Below are 18,089 nucleotides of genomic sequence, written 5' to 3' on the forward strand. Positions count from 1 at the left end.
ACTCTCTATCGTACCCTATGTCGCCTTCAAGGAGATATTATATTCCTCCAGGAAACCCATTTTGCTAGATCCCGTCATCCTGAACTTAAATCCAAATACTTTCCCCACACACATCATGCGTGTGACCCATCTCGTAGAAAAAAAGGGGTAGCTATCCTATTTGCCAAACACCTTACTTTTGTTCCTTCAACTGTTCTACAAGATCCAGAGGGCCGCTACCTCATTCTTGTGGGTGAGCTAAATGGTACCCTTTTCACGTTTCTCAATGTCTATGCCCCTAACACCACACAACCTAGCTTTTTCCGGGCCTTAAGTTCGATCTTGTCCCAACATAGAAAAGGTAGGATAGTCGTGGCGGGGGATTTTAACACCACTTTGGACTCCCACCTAGATAGGTCTACACCTGCCCCATGCTCATCTACGTGCTTGATGCGCAATAACTTACTTGCCTTGCATTCATTTTTCTCTCAACATCTTCTTTTTGATGCCTGGCGGGTGAAGGAACCAACCGCCAAAGACTATATCTTCTACTCCCCAGTTCATGATGTTTACACGAGATTGGACTTGGTTTTCCTCAGTGCAGAACCAGCGCAATTAATCTTAGCTGCTACCATCTACCCTAGTACATGGTCTGATCACTGTCCATTCACAGTGGACATTAAATCTCCCTATTCTTTCAATCGTTCCTATTCCTGGCGTTTACATGAGAAACTACTCTTGAATCCTTCCCTCCGTACCCAAATTGACTATGACATTAAAAATAATTTTGCTCTAAACGTTGATCCAGGTATTTAACTTCAAACGCTTTGGGATGCCCGTAAGGCAGTGATCCATGGATCCCTGATTGAATCTGCAGAATTTGCTAGGAAAGCCAGATCCAATCGACTCAGTGAGCTCATGGACAAAGTGGCCCAACTTGAGATGCTCTGTAAAACTTTGGGCTCCACTGTGGATTATAGTAAGCTTTTGGCAGCTAGGGGGGAACTTAACCTTTTGCTTACAGCTAAAGCTGAAACCTCTCTTTAATGGCTCAACCAGTCTTTTTATGAAAAAAGCGATAACGCTGATAGACTCTTGGCATCCCGACTACGTGCTAATCGGTCACAGAATAACGGTTTATCGATCAAGTCATGTTCGGGTGGGCCTGTTCAGGATCCCATATGTATTGCGGAGGAATTCAGGAAGTTCTATGCGCAATTATACAACCTTTCATCTTCTAGAGATATCCCTCCCTCTACTGTTGACTCTATACAGATTTTCTTGTCTCGTTGCACGTCCCCAAACTGTCCTCTGACCTTGACTCTCTTTGTTCTAAGATCCTGGTTCAGGAGATCTCTGTGATTAAGAACCTTAAGACGAATAAAGCTCCTGGCCCAGATGACTTTACTGCCAGTTATTGCAAAACTTTTAACTCTATTGTTTCCCCCTATCTGATGGAAGTGTTCAACAATGTGATGTTGGGAGGTTCCTTCTCCAAAGAAGCCTTCTCAATTTCGCTCTTGAACACCGACATTAAGATATAATGTACGCAAAGATTCTTGCTAATCGTCTGAACCGTGTTTTACCTGGCCTGGTCCACAGTGATAAGGTAGTCTTTATACCTGGACGCCAGGCCAGGGACAACACTTGATGAGTAATTAGCCTTATCCATTCTCTCAATAGTTCTTGTACCCCTGCCACTGTGTTGTCCCTGTATGCGTAGAAGGCCTTCGACGAGATCAGCTGGCCCTTTATGAATCATAATTTGCAGGCCTTCGGTCTAACAGGTAGCTTTTTCTGTGGCGTCCAGGCCCTGTATTCCTCCTCCTCAGCTAAGGTATCTGTGAATGGGATCCTTTTCTCCCCGCTCTCTATAACCAATGGCACAAGACAGGGGTGTCCTTTGTTGCCCCTGATCTTTGCCCTGGTTATCGAGCCCTTAGCTGCCCACATTCGCCTTGACACTGATATTAGCGGAGTATTCCTCGGTAAGGATGAATATAAAATATCTCTATTTGCAGACGACGTCCTCCTTACTTTAACGTCCCCCCATACTTCCATTCCTAAACTCTTTAGGTCCCAGGAAGCGTATGGCGATTTATCTGGTTATAAGATAAATCTATCTAAAACAGAGGCTCTTGCTCTTAACCTATCCCCGCTAACTTTAAAACTACTATGCCACGAGTATAACATGGCATGGCATGCTTCCAAAATTAATACTTGGGAATTTCTATAACAAATCACTATAACACCCTGTACGCTGCTAACTTCTTACCTTTATTCAGAAATATTAAACTAGATCTATTTCATTGGAGAGGCTTGATTATTTCATGGTTAGTCAGAATTGTAACACTTAAAATGAACGTTTTACCAAGATTACTCTATCTCTGTTCAGGTGCCTAGAGCGTCCCTACTGCAGCTGCACAAGTGGTTTTTCCAATTTGTGTGGTAGCTCAAACCACCTCGTATCAGCTTCTTAACCCTTCGACGCCCTACTACCAATGGGGAAAACCGGGTTCCCTGATATTAATTTATACTATTACGCATCTCACCTCAGCCAAGCAATAGCTTGGTTCACCTATTCTCAAGCTCCTCAGTGGGTCACATTAGAGGCTATCTCCTGCAAAGTTTTCTTCGTGTCTTCTGTCTTGGGGTTAGCTCCCTCGGATAAACCGGCTAAAGCTCGTACACATCCCGTTATTGCCTTCACGTGTTCAGTATGGGAGTACTGCAAGAGTCATTTTGTAACAACTTCCTACCCTTCCTCTATCACTCCCCTCTGGCACAACCCGGCATTTCCTCCCGGCTTCAACCATAAACGTTTCTATCCGTGGTATGAAGGGGGCATTAGGGTCATGCATGACCTCTTAGACACAAACGGCTGCGCCCCTCTGGACCTCCTACAGAACAAATATACTCTACCCGCTATCAATTGCTTCACATACATCCAAATTCATCACTTTTTTAACTCACTTCCTATTAACGCGATAGACAGACCTCTGACGGATATTGAGTCTCTAAGTTTAAACTGTTCCCTGCGCAAAGGTATCATCTCAATGCTCTACAACTACATACTTCAAGTTAAATCCCCTAATACCCCAAATCATGAGCTTCAATGGGAAAAGGACCTGGGACCACCACCAGATGAGGAAACATGGACTACAGTCCGTGAAAGGGTCTCTAAAGCATCTATTTCCTCACTTTGATCGCTAGCTGCCGTTGTTCGCTGCGTAGCGATCATTTAAAAAACCTGCAAAACTGCGCATGCGTATGCACCGCAATGTGCATGCGCGGTGTACGGGTACAAAGAGTATTGTGTTTTTGCACAGGTTCTAGCGACGCTTTCAGTTGCACTGGCGAACGCAGGGAGATTGACAGGAAATGGGAGTTTCTGGGTGGCAACTGACCATTTTCTGGGTGTGTTTGAAAAAACGCAGGCGTGGCCAGGCATTTGCTGGGCGGGTATCTGACGTCATTACCGTGTCACGCGTCGCAGCAATCATCACACAGAATAAGTAACTAGAGGGCTGGCCTAGTTCTGCTCAAAATGTGTTTGCAGCCGCTCTGCTGCACAGGTGTTCACACTTTTGCTATGCTAAAATGCACTCCCCCGTGGGCGGCGACTATGCATTTGCATGGCTGCTAAAAGTAGCTGGCGAGTGATCAACCCGAAATGAGGGCCTTGGTACCTACCCGGTTACATAAGATGTATAGCTCCACTTCAGACCGATGTTGGAGAGGTTGCGGAGGGGAGGGAACCTTTTTTACACATCTGGTGGTCTTGCCCCAAGATAGCTAAGTTTTGGGACGAGGTTTCCGACATCTTGCATGAGTTTCTTCAGACTCCTATAGTTAAATCACCATGGGCGTTTCTCCTCGGTTGCCCGATAGAAGGCCTTGATAATCTTGCGGACAAACTCTCTATACATATTTTAAACGCATCCCGTTGTCTTGAAGCCAAACAATGGAAATGTGTTGACCCCCCCTCTCGACAGCGCTTATACTTAAAATATGGTATGTTGCAGCCATGGAGAAAATAGCCTACCTTCGCAATTCTTCCAATTCTAGATTCCTCATGACTGGTTTCTGTATAACAACACTACACCACAGGGCGCTTTCCCTTCAGGTTTTTCAGGCCTCTTGCTCTAAGGAGTATGGTGGTCACTCCGAGTTGATCGCACATAGCAACTTTTTGCTGCTCGTGCGATCAACTAGATGCCGCCTATGGGGGAGTGTATTTTAGCATAGCATGGCTGCGATCGCTTGTGCAGCCCTGCTATGCTAAAAAAAGTTTCCCCGAAAACAAGACCAGGGTCAGACCTACTTACCCTGTGCGACGGATCCAGCGACGAAGGTCCCGGGATTCACGTCAGACATCCGCCCTTCAAACGCCTGGACTCGCCTACATTCGGATCCCCGCGCCCGGAAAATGGTGAGTAGACGCCCCGGACCGCCTACCCGCCGTCAATCTTCTTGCGATCGCCGCTGCAATCACTTTCAGCACTGGCGTTGTTGCTGCCCGGTGACGATCGTTGCAGGCAACGACGCACGTGCCCATTGCAGGCACTGCACAGCCGCAGTCCCGAACCGTTCGTACCGCAGCGAAGAACCGCTGCGTGCGAACAGGTCGGAATGACCCCCTATATCACAATATCTCATCCGCTGATGGAGTTAGCTTTGGATGCTCCTTAGTTTCCTATTTTCATTCACAGGACTGACCCGGACTAAGCCCACGCTTTTTACTTCTTACTCTTCGCTTTCTGCCTTCTTCGCCTGTTCTATCTTCCACATATCTTCTTTCTTTTCTTCTTTTCTTCTTTCGTTCTTGTTCGCTCCCTTTCTCTCCCTCCTTCGTTGCACTATTGTGTTTAACGTATGTCTGATTTACCCGTTTACATTCATACCTTAGGGTTACTTGTTATTTTATATTTGTTTAGGGCTAAATGCTGAGAGGGCTAATGCCCTTCCTCTCCTTTCTTCTCTCTGCTACGCTCAAGGTACACGTCCTAGTCTGAAACTATGTAACTTAGATTAACCCATAATCATATATATTTACGTGTTTTTCACTGTTCGGTTTGTATGTACGCCATCACCGAGCTTTACCAGTGTACACTTGTTTCTGCATTTGTATTGTTATTATCATCTGTGAAAATTATAAATAAACTTATTAAAAAACTTTTTTTAAAAACTCATGTCGACCTTTTTTCCAGGTCGACCTTTTTTCCAGGTCGACCTCGTTCACGCCAACCCAATTGCCGTGTTGACCTATTTCCAGTGTCGACCTACTCACCGTCAACCAATAGGTTTCGACCTAATGTGTGTCGACCAAGACACTGTAGATCCTGAGTCCCAGATCCCTTTTTCAAAAGCTTTTTAATTATGTGCTCCACTGAAACTGCCCTCACGAAAGTCTCCAATGACCTCCTTGCTGCTAAATCCAGGGGCCACTACTCTCTTTTGACACTGTAGACCACCCTCTCCTCTTGCAAATCCTTTGCTCCCTTGGTTTGCATGATACTGCTCTCTCCTGGCTGTCCTCCTACCTTTCTGACCTTTCCTTCTCTATCTCCTCTCATGACTCCACCCCCCCCCCCCACTTCCTCTACCAGTAGGTGTCCCCCAAGGTTCTGTTCTTGGGCCTCTCCTTTTCTCTCTCTACACATCCTCATTAGGTGAGCTCATTAGCTCTTTTGACTTAAAATATCATCTCTACGCTGACAATACTCAAATCTACCTTTCCTCCACTGACCTCTCCCCTGCACTCCTCACTTGTATCTCCAACTGTCTCTCTGCTATCTCCTCCTGGGTGTCCCAGCGCTTTCTTAAACTTAACATGTCTAAGACTGAGCTGATCATCTTCCCTCCCTCCCGCATAACCTCACCTCCCACAATTTCATTATCCATTGATGGCACAACTATCTCCCCTAGCCCCCAAGTGCGATGTCTTGGAGTAATCATTGACTTCTCCCTCTCCTTCAAACCACACATTCAGTACCTCTCAATAACCTGCCATTTCCATCTCAAAAACATCTCCATGATCAGACCCTTTCTCACCCAGGATGCTACTAAGACCCTCATCCACTCACTGGTCATCTCCAGATTGGACTACTGCAATCTCCTCCTATCTGGCCTCCCTCAAAAATGCCTCTCTCCACTTCAGTCTATCCTCAATGCAGCCAAATGTACTACATCCACATCCACTCTCTTACAAGCTCTTCACTGGCTACCCTTCCCATTCAGAATCCAATTCAAGCTTCTCACACTCACCTACAAAGCCCTCACCCTCTCTTCTCCCTCTTACATCTCTGACCTAATCTCTCTTTACATTCCCACCCGTCCTCTTCGCTCTGCTAATGCACACCGTCTCTCCTGCCAACCGATTACCTCACCCCACTCCTACCTACAAGATTTGGCATGTGCTGCTCGCTATCGCTGGAATGGTCAACCTCTCCCCATCCGACTCTCCACCTCTCTACAAAACTTCAAACGGGCTCTCAAGACCCACTTCTTCACCAAACCCAGCCAACTCTCCTCCTAACCCTCTTGTCTATGCTCACTGTCTACCCCTGTGTCACTCTGGTCTGTTTGCCCCTCACCTTTTAGATTGTAAGCTCGCAAGAGCAGGGACTTCTTTCCTCATGTGCCTTTCCTTTTCTTACTTACACTATCTTATACACCATACTCCTACCTTTGATGGCACCTAACCCCGGGTTTTCTATACCTGTCCTATATTGTCTTGTACTGTAAGTGCTGTTTTCTTGTTTGCTCATTTGATTATGTACTGTGTAATGGGCACTGCGGATCCCTTGTGGTGCCATTTAAATAAAGGATGATAATAATAATAATATGTACAGTGAGTGCATTTTAAGGGTGTTATCTAACAATACAGAATTCTTTGTTACTTGTGCGCTTATTTTGTCTATTACACAAATAATAGATTACTCATTTTATAGTTATTGGATCCTGAAGGGATAAATGATGTATACTTTAAAATGACAATTCATACATCTTTTTTCAATGTATGTAATTTTATTAAATGACAGCTTCTGGCATATTCTGTATATATAGCCTCTACTGTGATTCTGTAATACAGTACATCCCCTCCACCCTGTAATTCATCCCTGCTCCCTCCCCTATAATTCATACTTCATTCCATCGCCTGTAATTCAAGCTCCCTCCCACAATCGGTAGTCTTTCTTTATGTTCTCTTGTAATTTCTTATTCTTCTCCCCTCAAGTGAATTAATTCCCCCATAATTTACTTTGCCTTACTCCCCTGTAATGCAGCTTTTCCATTACCTTCTGATTCATGTCTACCCCACCACCAGCAGGGAGTGGCTAAGTATGCATTACCCAGGCCAGGGGCAGCTATGGAGGAAGAGGATTTGCCCCCACTGCCACTCAGGACTGGGCATGCGTAGTTGTGTTTCCACTGTTTTATCTGAGAGTGTGGTCATGCCCCTGTGTTTAGCACCCAGTCTCCACTGCCATAAGAAATTGTTGGGCCTAGTACAGATAGAACAGGCAGATCTCCTGGTCTAACACCCAGTGGTCACAGAGGTGTATCATGGATCACCTGCACCCAGAGCAAGCACACGCTATGATGCCCACCACAGTACTGGCATGTGCTGCATAGCACAGTTATAGAGTATAGACACCCCTATAAGGGAGAAAAAGTCCAGCTTTATAAAAAAAAAACCAATTGGCTTGCTTGTCACTTTTACGTATAGCACGGTCTTGCCTCCATTCGTCTGCACTACTACTGATCGCAGCCACTAGCTATGGATAGGGCAAAAGGCACTTTTGGGAATGGGGGTGACGACAGTGATAAAAGAAGGGTATATGGTCAGAGGGACACAATGGGAGTGCATTTGCACAGGTTGCCTATGCCTAGGGCCGGCTCTGTATAAAGCACTATATAAAAAAAAAATATATATATATATATATTTCTAAATAAACTAATTAAATTCTCCAGAGTTGTTTTCAATCGCTCAGTGAGATGCTGTAGCCTTGGATTTTTTCATTTCCTTTAGTTAAAAATTCTATTATGTTTGCTCAAATCATATATTTGAAACATGACCCTTTGCCACAGCACCAAGTTACCATTATCATTAGCAATTCTCAGATTCACAATGCAGCATCATAGGACACTCTGCCCATTTCATCAGTGATGCGTTTGTGGTACTGCTGGCAGCTGGTCTCATGCTGAAATTTGTCTTTACTCATCTCCTCACAGCTATAAATCATTGGCATGCTGCTAACATGATCTTCTCCGCAACCTCATACAACTATTTAAAATGATTTTTAGTCAGAGTCAGAGTCATAGGGTAGATTTCGGTTTATTCAAACACATTTTATATACAGCTAAGTCCAATGCAAAATTAAGTTTTGTTAAATCCTGCTCCCACAGTAGTTGTGGCCATTTGTATACACATATACCCAACACATACCCCCGGACTCTCAGACACAGTTGACTATATCACACTCTCCCTATACACCTGACCCCCAGCAATGCATAGTGTCTTCATAGTACATGTTTGACCCATAGGATATGGCCATGTTCCTATATTATCCAGGCCATTAATCTGTTTCATCAGCCCTTGCTGCCTTGGTGTTATCCTCAGTTTCTCCCTCTGCTTTTAGTCCCTTCAGCTGTTATGCAGCCTCTTCCTTTTAAATATTGCTAGAAGATATCCATTTATCACTCTATACATTACCAACACTTGTTTCCATTCTCTTATTATCTTAGCCTTGACTACTTCAACCTCCTATTATGTTTCCTTTACTCACAAGTCTATCCATGCTACGGTGAGACTGATCTCTGATTCTCTCAATGCTATACATTCTCTGCATCAGTCTTCAATCCCTACAATAGCTCCCCATAATGTTCAGAATCCAGTTCAGGTCATAGCCAGATTAAGGGGGGGACTCAGGGCATACTGTACCCCGGGCCCCCCTCTGTCATGGGGCCCCCTGGCCGGAGCACAGTGACATCACTAGCTCTTCTTCTTGTGCAGTAGTAGAACCAGGCAGCAAGAATGTGGGCAGGAAAGTATGCAGAGCAGGCAGAGACACAGGAGTACAGGTTGAGTATCCCTTATCCAAAATGCTTGGGACCAGAGGTGTTTTGAATATCGGATTTTTCCGTATTTTGGAATAATTGCATCCCAGAATGAGATATCATGGTGAATGGACCTAAATCTAAGCACAGAATGCATTTATGTTTCATATACACCTTATACACACAGCCTGAAGGTCATTTTAGCCAATATTTTTTAGAACTTTGTGCATTAAACAAAGTGTATCTACATTCACACAATTAATTTATGTTTCATATACACCTTATACACACAGCCTGAAGGTCATTTAATACAATATTTTTAATAACTGTGTGTATTAAACAAAGTTTGTGTACATTGAGCTATCAAAACACAAAAGTTTCACTATCTCACTCTCACTCAAAAAGTCCGTATTTCGGAATATTCCGTACTTCGGATATTTGGATATGGGATACTCAACCTGTATCAGGTTTCCTGAGCTTCTTACAGAGCTTCCCGACCAGAGGAGAGCTAGAAGGGAGGAGAGAGCTGTTAGTGACTGCTGCTATTCTACCTGTGACACGATGGATGATAGATTTTATTTTCTATGTATATTTTAAGGTTGTTTAAGTTGTCTTTTTTCCACTACAAGAAAACGTGATAAAATAGTTGTCTCTCAATTAGGAGGAGCTATAAACAATACTCAGGCATTATTAAACTATTCATTTAAATCTAATATACACCATTTTTTAAAATGTAATATAAACAATCCATACCTCCCAACCGGACCATTCCAGGAGTGACAAAATGCTCTCTACCTGGACTTCCCTCTTAATTTATGATTGCAATCACCTCTGTTGCAATACCTTTCTTATAAATTAAATAGTTCAACACAGGTGATGCCAATCATATGCTAAGAGGAAAGTCCAGGTAGAGAGCATCTTGTCCCTACTGGAATGAGTCATGTTGGGAGGTATGTACAATCTAATATACCCCCCCCCCCCCCCCCTCCTTTACCAGGGCCCCCCTGTCTTAAGTGCCCCAGGCACCCTAAGGCTTAATCTGGCCCTGGTTCAGGTAACTCACCATCAAAGTCCTCAATAAATGTTTGTGAGAACCACTATGAACTGGGCAAAGTAACATTTACGATGCATACAAGACTAAAGTACAAAAATCTATTTTGTTTTACTGCACTTGTGCAGTAACACAACCAGGAACAGAATACAACGTCACTTGCACTTATGCAAGTTGATGATGATGACTGGTGTATCTAGTGTGTGACAATATGCAGAAACTCTTAACATATACAGGTGTCTAAATGCATCTGCATTGTTACTAAGGTGGATATATATCAAACCTAGAAGAGAGCTAAAGTTGAGATAAAGTACCAACCAATCAACTCCTAACTAATTTTTAAAACATAGCCTGTAAAAATAAGAATTTACTTACCGATAATTCTATTTCTCGTAGTCCGTAGTGGATGCTGGGGACTCCGTAAGGACCATGGGGAATAGCGGCTCCGCAGGAGACTGGGCACAAAAGTAAAAGCTTTAGGACTACCTGGTGTGCACTGGCTCCTCCCCCTATGACCCTCCTCCAAGCCTCAGTTAGGATACTGTGCCCGGACGAGCGTACACAATAAGGAAGGATATTGAATCCCGGGTAAGACTCATACCAGCCACACCAATCACACCGTACAACCTGTGATCTGAACCCAGTTAACAGCATGATAACAGAGGAGCCTCTGAAAAGATGGCTCACAACAATAATAACCCGATTTTTGTAACAATAACTATGTACAAGTATTGCAGACAATCCGCACTTGGGATGGGCGCCCAGCATCCACTACGGACTACGAGAAATAGAATTATCGGTAAATAAATTCTTATTTTCTCTAACGTCCTAAGTGGATGCTGGGGACTCCGTAAGGACCATGGGGATTATACCAAAGCTCCCAAACGGGCGGGAGAGTGCGGATGACTCTGCAGCACCGAATGAGAGAACTCAAGGTCCTCCTCAGCCAGGGTATCAAATTTGTAGAATTTAGCAAACGTGTTTGCCCCTGACCAAGTAGCTGCTCGGCAAAGTTGTAAAGCCGAGACCCCTCGGGCAGCCGCCCAAGATGAGCCCACTTTCCTTGTGGAATGGGCTTTTACAGATTTTGGCTGTGGCAGGCCTGCCACAGAATGTGCAAGCTGAATTGTACTACAAATCCAACGAGCAATAGTCTGCTTAGAAGCAGGAGCACCCAGCTTGTTGGGTGCATACAGGATAAATAGCGAGTCAGATTTTCTGACTCCAGCCGTCCTGGAAACATATATTTTCAGGGCCCTGACTACGTCCAGCAACTTGGAGTCCTCCAAGTCCCTAGTAGCCGCAGGCACCACAATAGGCTGGTTCAAGTGAAATGCTGAAACCACCTTAGGGAGAAATTGAGGACGAGTCCTCAATTCTGCCCTGTCCGTATGAAAAATTAGGTAAGGGCTTTTATAGGATAAAGCCGCCAATTCTGAGACACGCCTGGCTGAAGCCAGGGCTAACAGCATTACCACCTTCCATGTGAGATATTTTAAGTCCACAGTGGAAAGTGGTTCAAACCAATGTGATTTTAGGAATCCCAAAACTACATTTAGATCCCAAGGTGCCACTGGAGGCACAAAAGGAGGTTGTATATGCAGTACCCCCTTGACAAACGTCTGTACTTCAGGAACTGAAGCCAGTTCTTTTTGGAAGAAAATCGACAGGGCCGAAATCTGAACCTTAATGGACCCTAATTTTAGGCCCATAGACAGTCCTGTTTGTAGGAAATGCAGGAAACGACCCAGTTGAAATTCCTCTGTAGGGGCCTTCCTGGCCTCGCACCACGCAACATATTTACGCCAAATACGGTGATAATGTTGTACGGTTACATCCTTCCTGGCTTTGATCAGGGTAGGGATGACTTCATCCGGAATGCCTTTTTCCTTCAGGATCCGGCGTTCAACCGCCATGCCGTCAAACGCAGCCGCGGTAAGTCTTGGAACAGACAGGGTCCCTGCTGGAGCAGGTCCTTTCTTAGAGGTAGAGGCCACGGGTCCTCTGTGAGCATCTCTTGAAGTTCCGGGTACCAAGTCCTTCTTGGCCAATCCGGAGCCACGAGTATAGTCCTTACTCCTCTCCTTCTTATGATCCTCAGTACCTTGGGTATGAGAGGCAGAGGAGGGAACACATACACTGACTGGTACACCCATGGTGTTACCAGAGCGTCCACAGCTATTGCCTGAGGGTCCCTTGACCTGGTGCAATATCTTTCTAGTTTTTTGTTGAGGCGGGACGCCATCATGTCCACCTTTGGTTTTTCCCAACGGTTCACAATCATGTGGAAGACTTCAGGGTGAAGTCCCCACTCCCCCGGGTGGAGGTAGTGTCTGCTGAGGAAGTCTGCTTCCCAGTTGTCCACACCCGGAATGAACACTGCTGACAGTGCTATCACATGATTTTCTGCCCAGCGAAGAATCCTTGCAACTTCTGTCATTGCCCTCCTGCTTCTTGTGCCGCCCTGTCTGTTTACGTGGGAGACTGCCGTGATGTTGTCCGACTGGATCAGCACCGGTTGACCTTGAAGCAGAGGTCTTGCTAGGCTCAGAGCATTGTAGATGGCTCTTAGCTCCAGGATATTTATGTGAAGTGATCTCTCCAGGCTTGACCACAAGCCCTGGAAATTTCTTCCCTGTGTGACTGCTCCCCAGCCTCTCAGGCTGGCATCCGTGGTCACCAGGACCCAGTCCTGAATGCCGAATCTGCGGCCCTCTAGAAGATGAGCACTCTGCAACCACCACAGGAGAGACACCCTTGTCCTTGGAGACAGGGTTATCCGCTGATGCATCTGAAGATGCGATCCGGACCATTTGTCCAGCAGATCCCACTGAAAAGTTCTTGCGTGGAATCTGCCGAATGGAATCGCTTCGTAAGAAGCCACCATTTTTCCCAGGACCCTTGTGCATTGATGCACTGACACTTGGCCTGGTTTTAGGAGGTTCCTGACTAGCTCGGATAACTCCCTGGCTTATCCTCCGGGAGAAACACCTTTTTCTGGACTGTGTCCAGAATCATCCCTAGGAACAGCAGACGTGTCGTCGGAATCAGCTGCGATTTTGGAATATTTAGAATCCACCCGTGCTGTCGTAGCACTACTTGAGATAGTGCTACTCCGACCTCTAACTGTTCCCTGGACCTTGCCCTTATCAGGAGATCGTCCAAGTAAGGGATAATTAAGACGCCTTTTCTTCGAAGAAGAATCATCATTTCGGCCATTACCTTGGTAAAGACCCGGGGTGCCGTGGACAATCCAAACGGCAGCGTCTGAAACTGATAGTGACAGTTCTGTACCACAAACCTGAGGTACCCTTGGTGAGAAGGGCAAATTGGGACATGGAGGTAAGCATCCTTGATGTCCAGAGACACCATATAGTCCCCTTCTTCCAGGTTCGCTATCACTGCTCTGAGTGACTCCATCTTGAATTTGAACCTTTGTATGTAAGTGTTCAAGGATTTCAGATTTAAAATAGGTCTCACCGAGCCGTCCGGCTTCGGTACCACAAACAGCGTGGAATAATACCCCTTTCCCTGTTGTAGGAGGGGTACCTTGATTATCACCTGCTGGGAATACAGCTTGTGAATGGCTTCCAATACCGCCTCCCTGTCAGAGGGAGACGTTGGTAAAGCAGACTTCAGGAACCGGCAAGGGGGAGACGTCTCGAATTCCAATTTGTACCCCTGAGATACTACTTGCAGGATCCAGGGGTCCACTTGCGAGTGAGCCCACTGCGCGCTGAAATTTTTGAGACGACCCCCCACCGTACCTGAGTCCGCTTGTAAGGCCCCAGCGTCATGCTGAGGACTTGGCAGAAGCGGGGGAGGGCTTCTGTTCCTGGGAAGAGGCTGCCTGCTGCAGTCTTTTTCCCCTTCCTCTGCCCCTGGGCAGATATGAGTGGCCTTTTGCCCGCTTGCCCTTATGGGGACGAAAGGATTGAGCCTGAAAAGACGGTGTCTTTTTCTGCTGAGAGGTGACCTGGGGTAAAAAGGTGGATTTTCCAGCCGTTGCCGTGGCCACCAGGTCCGATAGACCGACCCCAAATAACTCCTCCCCTTTATACGGCAATACTTCCATATGCCGTTTGGAATCCGCATCACCTGACCACTGTCGCGTCCATAACCCTCTTCTGGCAGAAATGGACAGCGCACTTACTCTTGATGCCAGAGTGCAAATATCCCTCTGTGCATCTCGCATATATAGAAATGCATCCTTTAAATGCTCTATGGTCAATAATATACTGTCCCTGTCCAGGGTATCAATATTTTCAGTCAGGGAATCCGACCAAGCCACCCCAGCACTGCACATCCAGGCTGAGGCGATTGCTGGTCTCAGTATAACACCAGTATGTGTGTATATACTTTTTAGGATATTTTCCAGCTTCCTATCAGCTGGCTCCTTGAGGGCGGCCGTATCCGGAGACGGTAGTGCCACCTGTTTAGACAAGCGTGTGAGCGCCTTATCTACCCTAGGGGGTGTTTCCCAACGCGCCCTAACCTCTGGCGGGAAAGGGTATAATGCCAATAATTTTTTAGAAATTAGCAGTTTTTTATCGGGGGAAACCCACGCTTCATCACACACCTCATTTAATTCATCTGATTCAGGAAAAACTACGGGTAGTTTTTTCACACCCCACATAATACCCTTTTTTGTGGTACTTGCAGTATCAGAAATGTTCAAAACCTCCTTCATTGCCGTGATCATATAACGTGTGGCCCTACTGGAAAATACGTTTGTTTCCTCACCGTCGACACTGGAGTCAGTGTCCGTGTCTGGGTCTGTGTCGACCATCTGAGGTAACGGGCGCTTTAGAGCCCCTGACGGTGTTTGAGACGCCTGGACAGGTATTAACTGTTTTTCTGGCTGTCTCATGTCGTCAACAGTCTTTTGTAAAGTGCTGACGCTATCACGTAATTCCTTCCATACGACCATCCAGTCAGGTGTCGACTCCCTAGGGGGTGACATCACTATTACAGGCAATTGCTCCACCTCCATACCATTTTCCTCCTCATACATGTCGACACAACGTACCGACACACAGCACACACACAGGGAATGCTCTGATAGAGGACAGGACGCCACTAGCCCTTTGGGGAGACAGAGGGAGAGTTTGCCAGCACACACCAGAGCGCTATATATATACAGGGATAACCTTATATAAGTGTTTTTCCCTTATATAGCTGCTGTATTATTAATCTGCCAAATTAGTGCCCCCCCTCTCTTGTTTTACCCTGTTTCTGTAGTGCAGGACTGCAGGGGAGAGCCAGGGAGCTTCCCTCCAACGGAGCTGTGAGGGAAAATGGCGCTTGTGTGCTGAGGAGATAGGCTCCGCCCCTTCTCGGCGGCCTTTCTCACGCTTTTTTAAGGAAAAACTGGCAGGGGTTAAATGCATCCATATAGCCCAGGAGCTATATGTGATGTATTTTTAGCCATCTAAGGTATTTTTAGTGCGTCTCAGGGCGCCCCCCCCCAGCGCCCTGCACCCTCAGTGACCGGAGTGTGAAGTGTGCTGAGAGCAATGGCGCACAGCTGCGGTGCTGTGCGCTACCTTATTGAAGACAGGACGTCTTCTGCCGCCGATTTCCCGGACCTCTTCAGTCTTCTGGCTCTGTAAGGGGGCCGGCGGCGCGGCTCTGGGACCCATCCATGGCTGGGCCTGTGATCGTCCCTCTGGAGCTAATGTCCAGTAGCCTAAGAAGCCCAATCCACTCTGCACGCAGGTGAGTTCGCTTCTTCTCCCCTTAGTCCCTCGGTGCAGTGAGCCTGTTGCCAGCAGGTCTCACTGAAAATAAAAAACCTAAAACTAAACTTTTCACTAAGCAGCTCATGAGAGCCACCTAGTGTGCACCCTTCTCGTTCGGGCACAAAAATCTAACTGAGGCTTGGAGGAGGGTCATAGGGGGAGGAGCCAGTGCACACCAGGTAGTCCTAAAGCTTTTACTTTTGTGCCCAGTCTCCTGCGGAGCCGCTATTCCCCATGGTCCTTACGGAGTCCCCAGCATCCACTTAGGACGTTAGAGAAATTGTAGTTAGTAGCTGATTGTCTGGTAAGATATCTCTCTCTACTGTATCTCTCTCCAAAGTTTGATACATGTTGCCCTTGTTATCTTGAGATTGCAAGCTTCAGTAGAAAAGGGGCTGGTGGGAATAATACAATATTCTCTGTAATTATGTAGGTGCTTTTAAAGGGTCAGACTGGTGTACAGAGGAAATCCCTGGTGGGCCCCATTGCCTGAGGGCCCCACTACCTTCCTCTAATGTTTGGTTCCAGACAGTGCACTTACATTATACATTGTTACTCTATTATCAAATACATGGTCTTTACTTGATGTCCAAGATTCTGTGTGGGCTGGTCTCACCCTGCGCTAAGTGGCCACACCCCTTAAACATGGGCCCCTTCCATTGTATTCCCCCAGTGGGCCCTTCATACTCCGGTCTGACACTGGTGCTTAATAAATAACTGTTAATCTGTTAATTACTGTTAATCTGGTGGACAACTATGCAATAGATAGCACCTATCCTTGTGTATCCATGCCTATTTTCCCATAGATTGTAAATTTGCGAGCAGGGGCCTCCTACCTCTATGACTGTTTGTTTTTACCCAGTTTTGTCTTCTGATTGTGTCCAGTTGTAAAGCGCAATGGAATTTGCTGCGCTATAAAAGAAACTGTTAATAAATAAATAAAATAATAAGTGAGACCTTTAGGGTGTTAAGGCTGTTGACGAAACCTGCCATGAAATGCTTTGAAGCCTTATGGTGGTCTGTTGGGTTACACAAGACAATCACTTACATACATGTCCTCATATCTCTTGCCTCAATACGACATGTGGTACGGGATGCCTGGTGTGAGCCAGCTATCAGCTCCTGAACAGCTCTGCTAACGCCGGGCACCTTTTTATTCCGAAAATTAGTCTTATTCACATCGATATGCGACTAGCAGTGGCGGATCTTGCCACGGGCAAGCAGGACTTTTGCCCGGGGCGCCGCCTTCCGGAGGGCGCCGCACCATGGCAAGATCCGCCACTGTGCAGAGTGCCCCCCAGCAATGCCCCGCGCTGTGCCTCCCCCCGCTGTGAGAAGGGAACCAGACGCTACGCATCTAGTTTCCCTTCGTGGCGCTGGTCCCCCCCTGCTGTGAAGGGAATCAGACGCTAAGCGTCTAATTTCCCTTCATGGAGAGGACCTTTGCTGTGCGGTGCGCGATGACGTCATCGCGCACCGCACAGCATTGTAGCACAGACGCTAGGGGTCATAATTGACCTCTAGTGCCTATGCTGTGCTATGGGGGAGACGTCATGACTGACGTCTCTCCCATAGATCCGAGGAGAAGAGCGGCGCCCGGGTCAGGTCTGCAGGTCTGGAATCAGGAGCGGGGTATAGTAAGTATACTTTTTTTGTTTGTTTTTTTATTTCCTTTCAGCGGCGCTACAAATGGGGGCGTGACTGACCACGCCCCCACACTAAGCCACGCCCCTAACTTTTGCCCGGGGCGCCACAAGAGCAAGAACCGGCCCTGGCGACTAGGACGCACAATCAGCCGATGCTGATTAAAATGATACAGTATGTGGCATGCCTATATTCTGTGTGCGACTGCGGCTGGATCTGCATACAAAATGCTACATTACAGTGATTTCAAGGAAAATACTGTAATGTAGCATTTCGTATGCAGATACAGCCGCAGTCACACACAAAATATAGGCATGCCGCATATAATTTTAATCCGTATAAGCTGTGTGTGCATCTTATTCACATAGCGATGCGACTTAGACACATTTAAACAGAAAAAGTCGCACATAAATACACTCGCCGCTACTAAGTCATGCCACGGCATGGCGTGCAAAGAAGGACAGTTTAACGTGACTGCAGCAAGATTTAGGAGGACACATCTGTAGATATAGCATCAACAAACCTTACATTTCAAATATGGGGATTTCTAGTAAAGGATATATACATTATACTTATTTTATTTTGTTGTAATAAATCTATGATTACTTGTATTA

General features: G+C 46.2%; 1 protein-coding gene across 1 annotated transcript in view; it reads left to right on the top strand.

Moving 5' to 3' along the window:
• AR (androgen receptor) overlaps positions 1-18,089 on the top strand; it is a 755,291-nt gene that overhangs the window by 727,391 nt on the left and 9,811 nt on the right. The window lies entirely within an intron of this gene.

This window comes from Pseudophryne corroboree, chromosome 8 (assembly GCF_028390025.1).
Source record: "Pseudophryne corroboree isolate aPseCor3 chromosome 8, aPseCor3.hap2, whole genome shotgun sequence".
NCBI classification, from domain to species: domain Eukaryota; kingdom Metazoa; phylum Chordata; class Amphibia; order Anura; family Myobatrachidae; genus Pseudophryne; species Pseudophryne corroboree.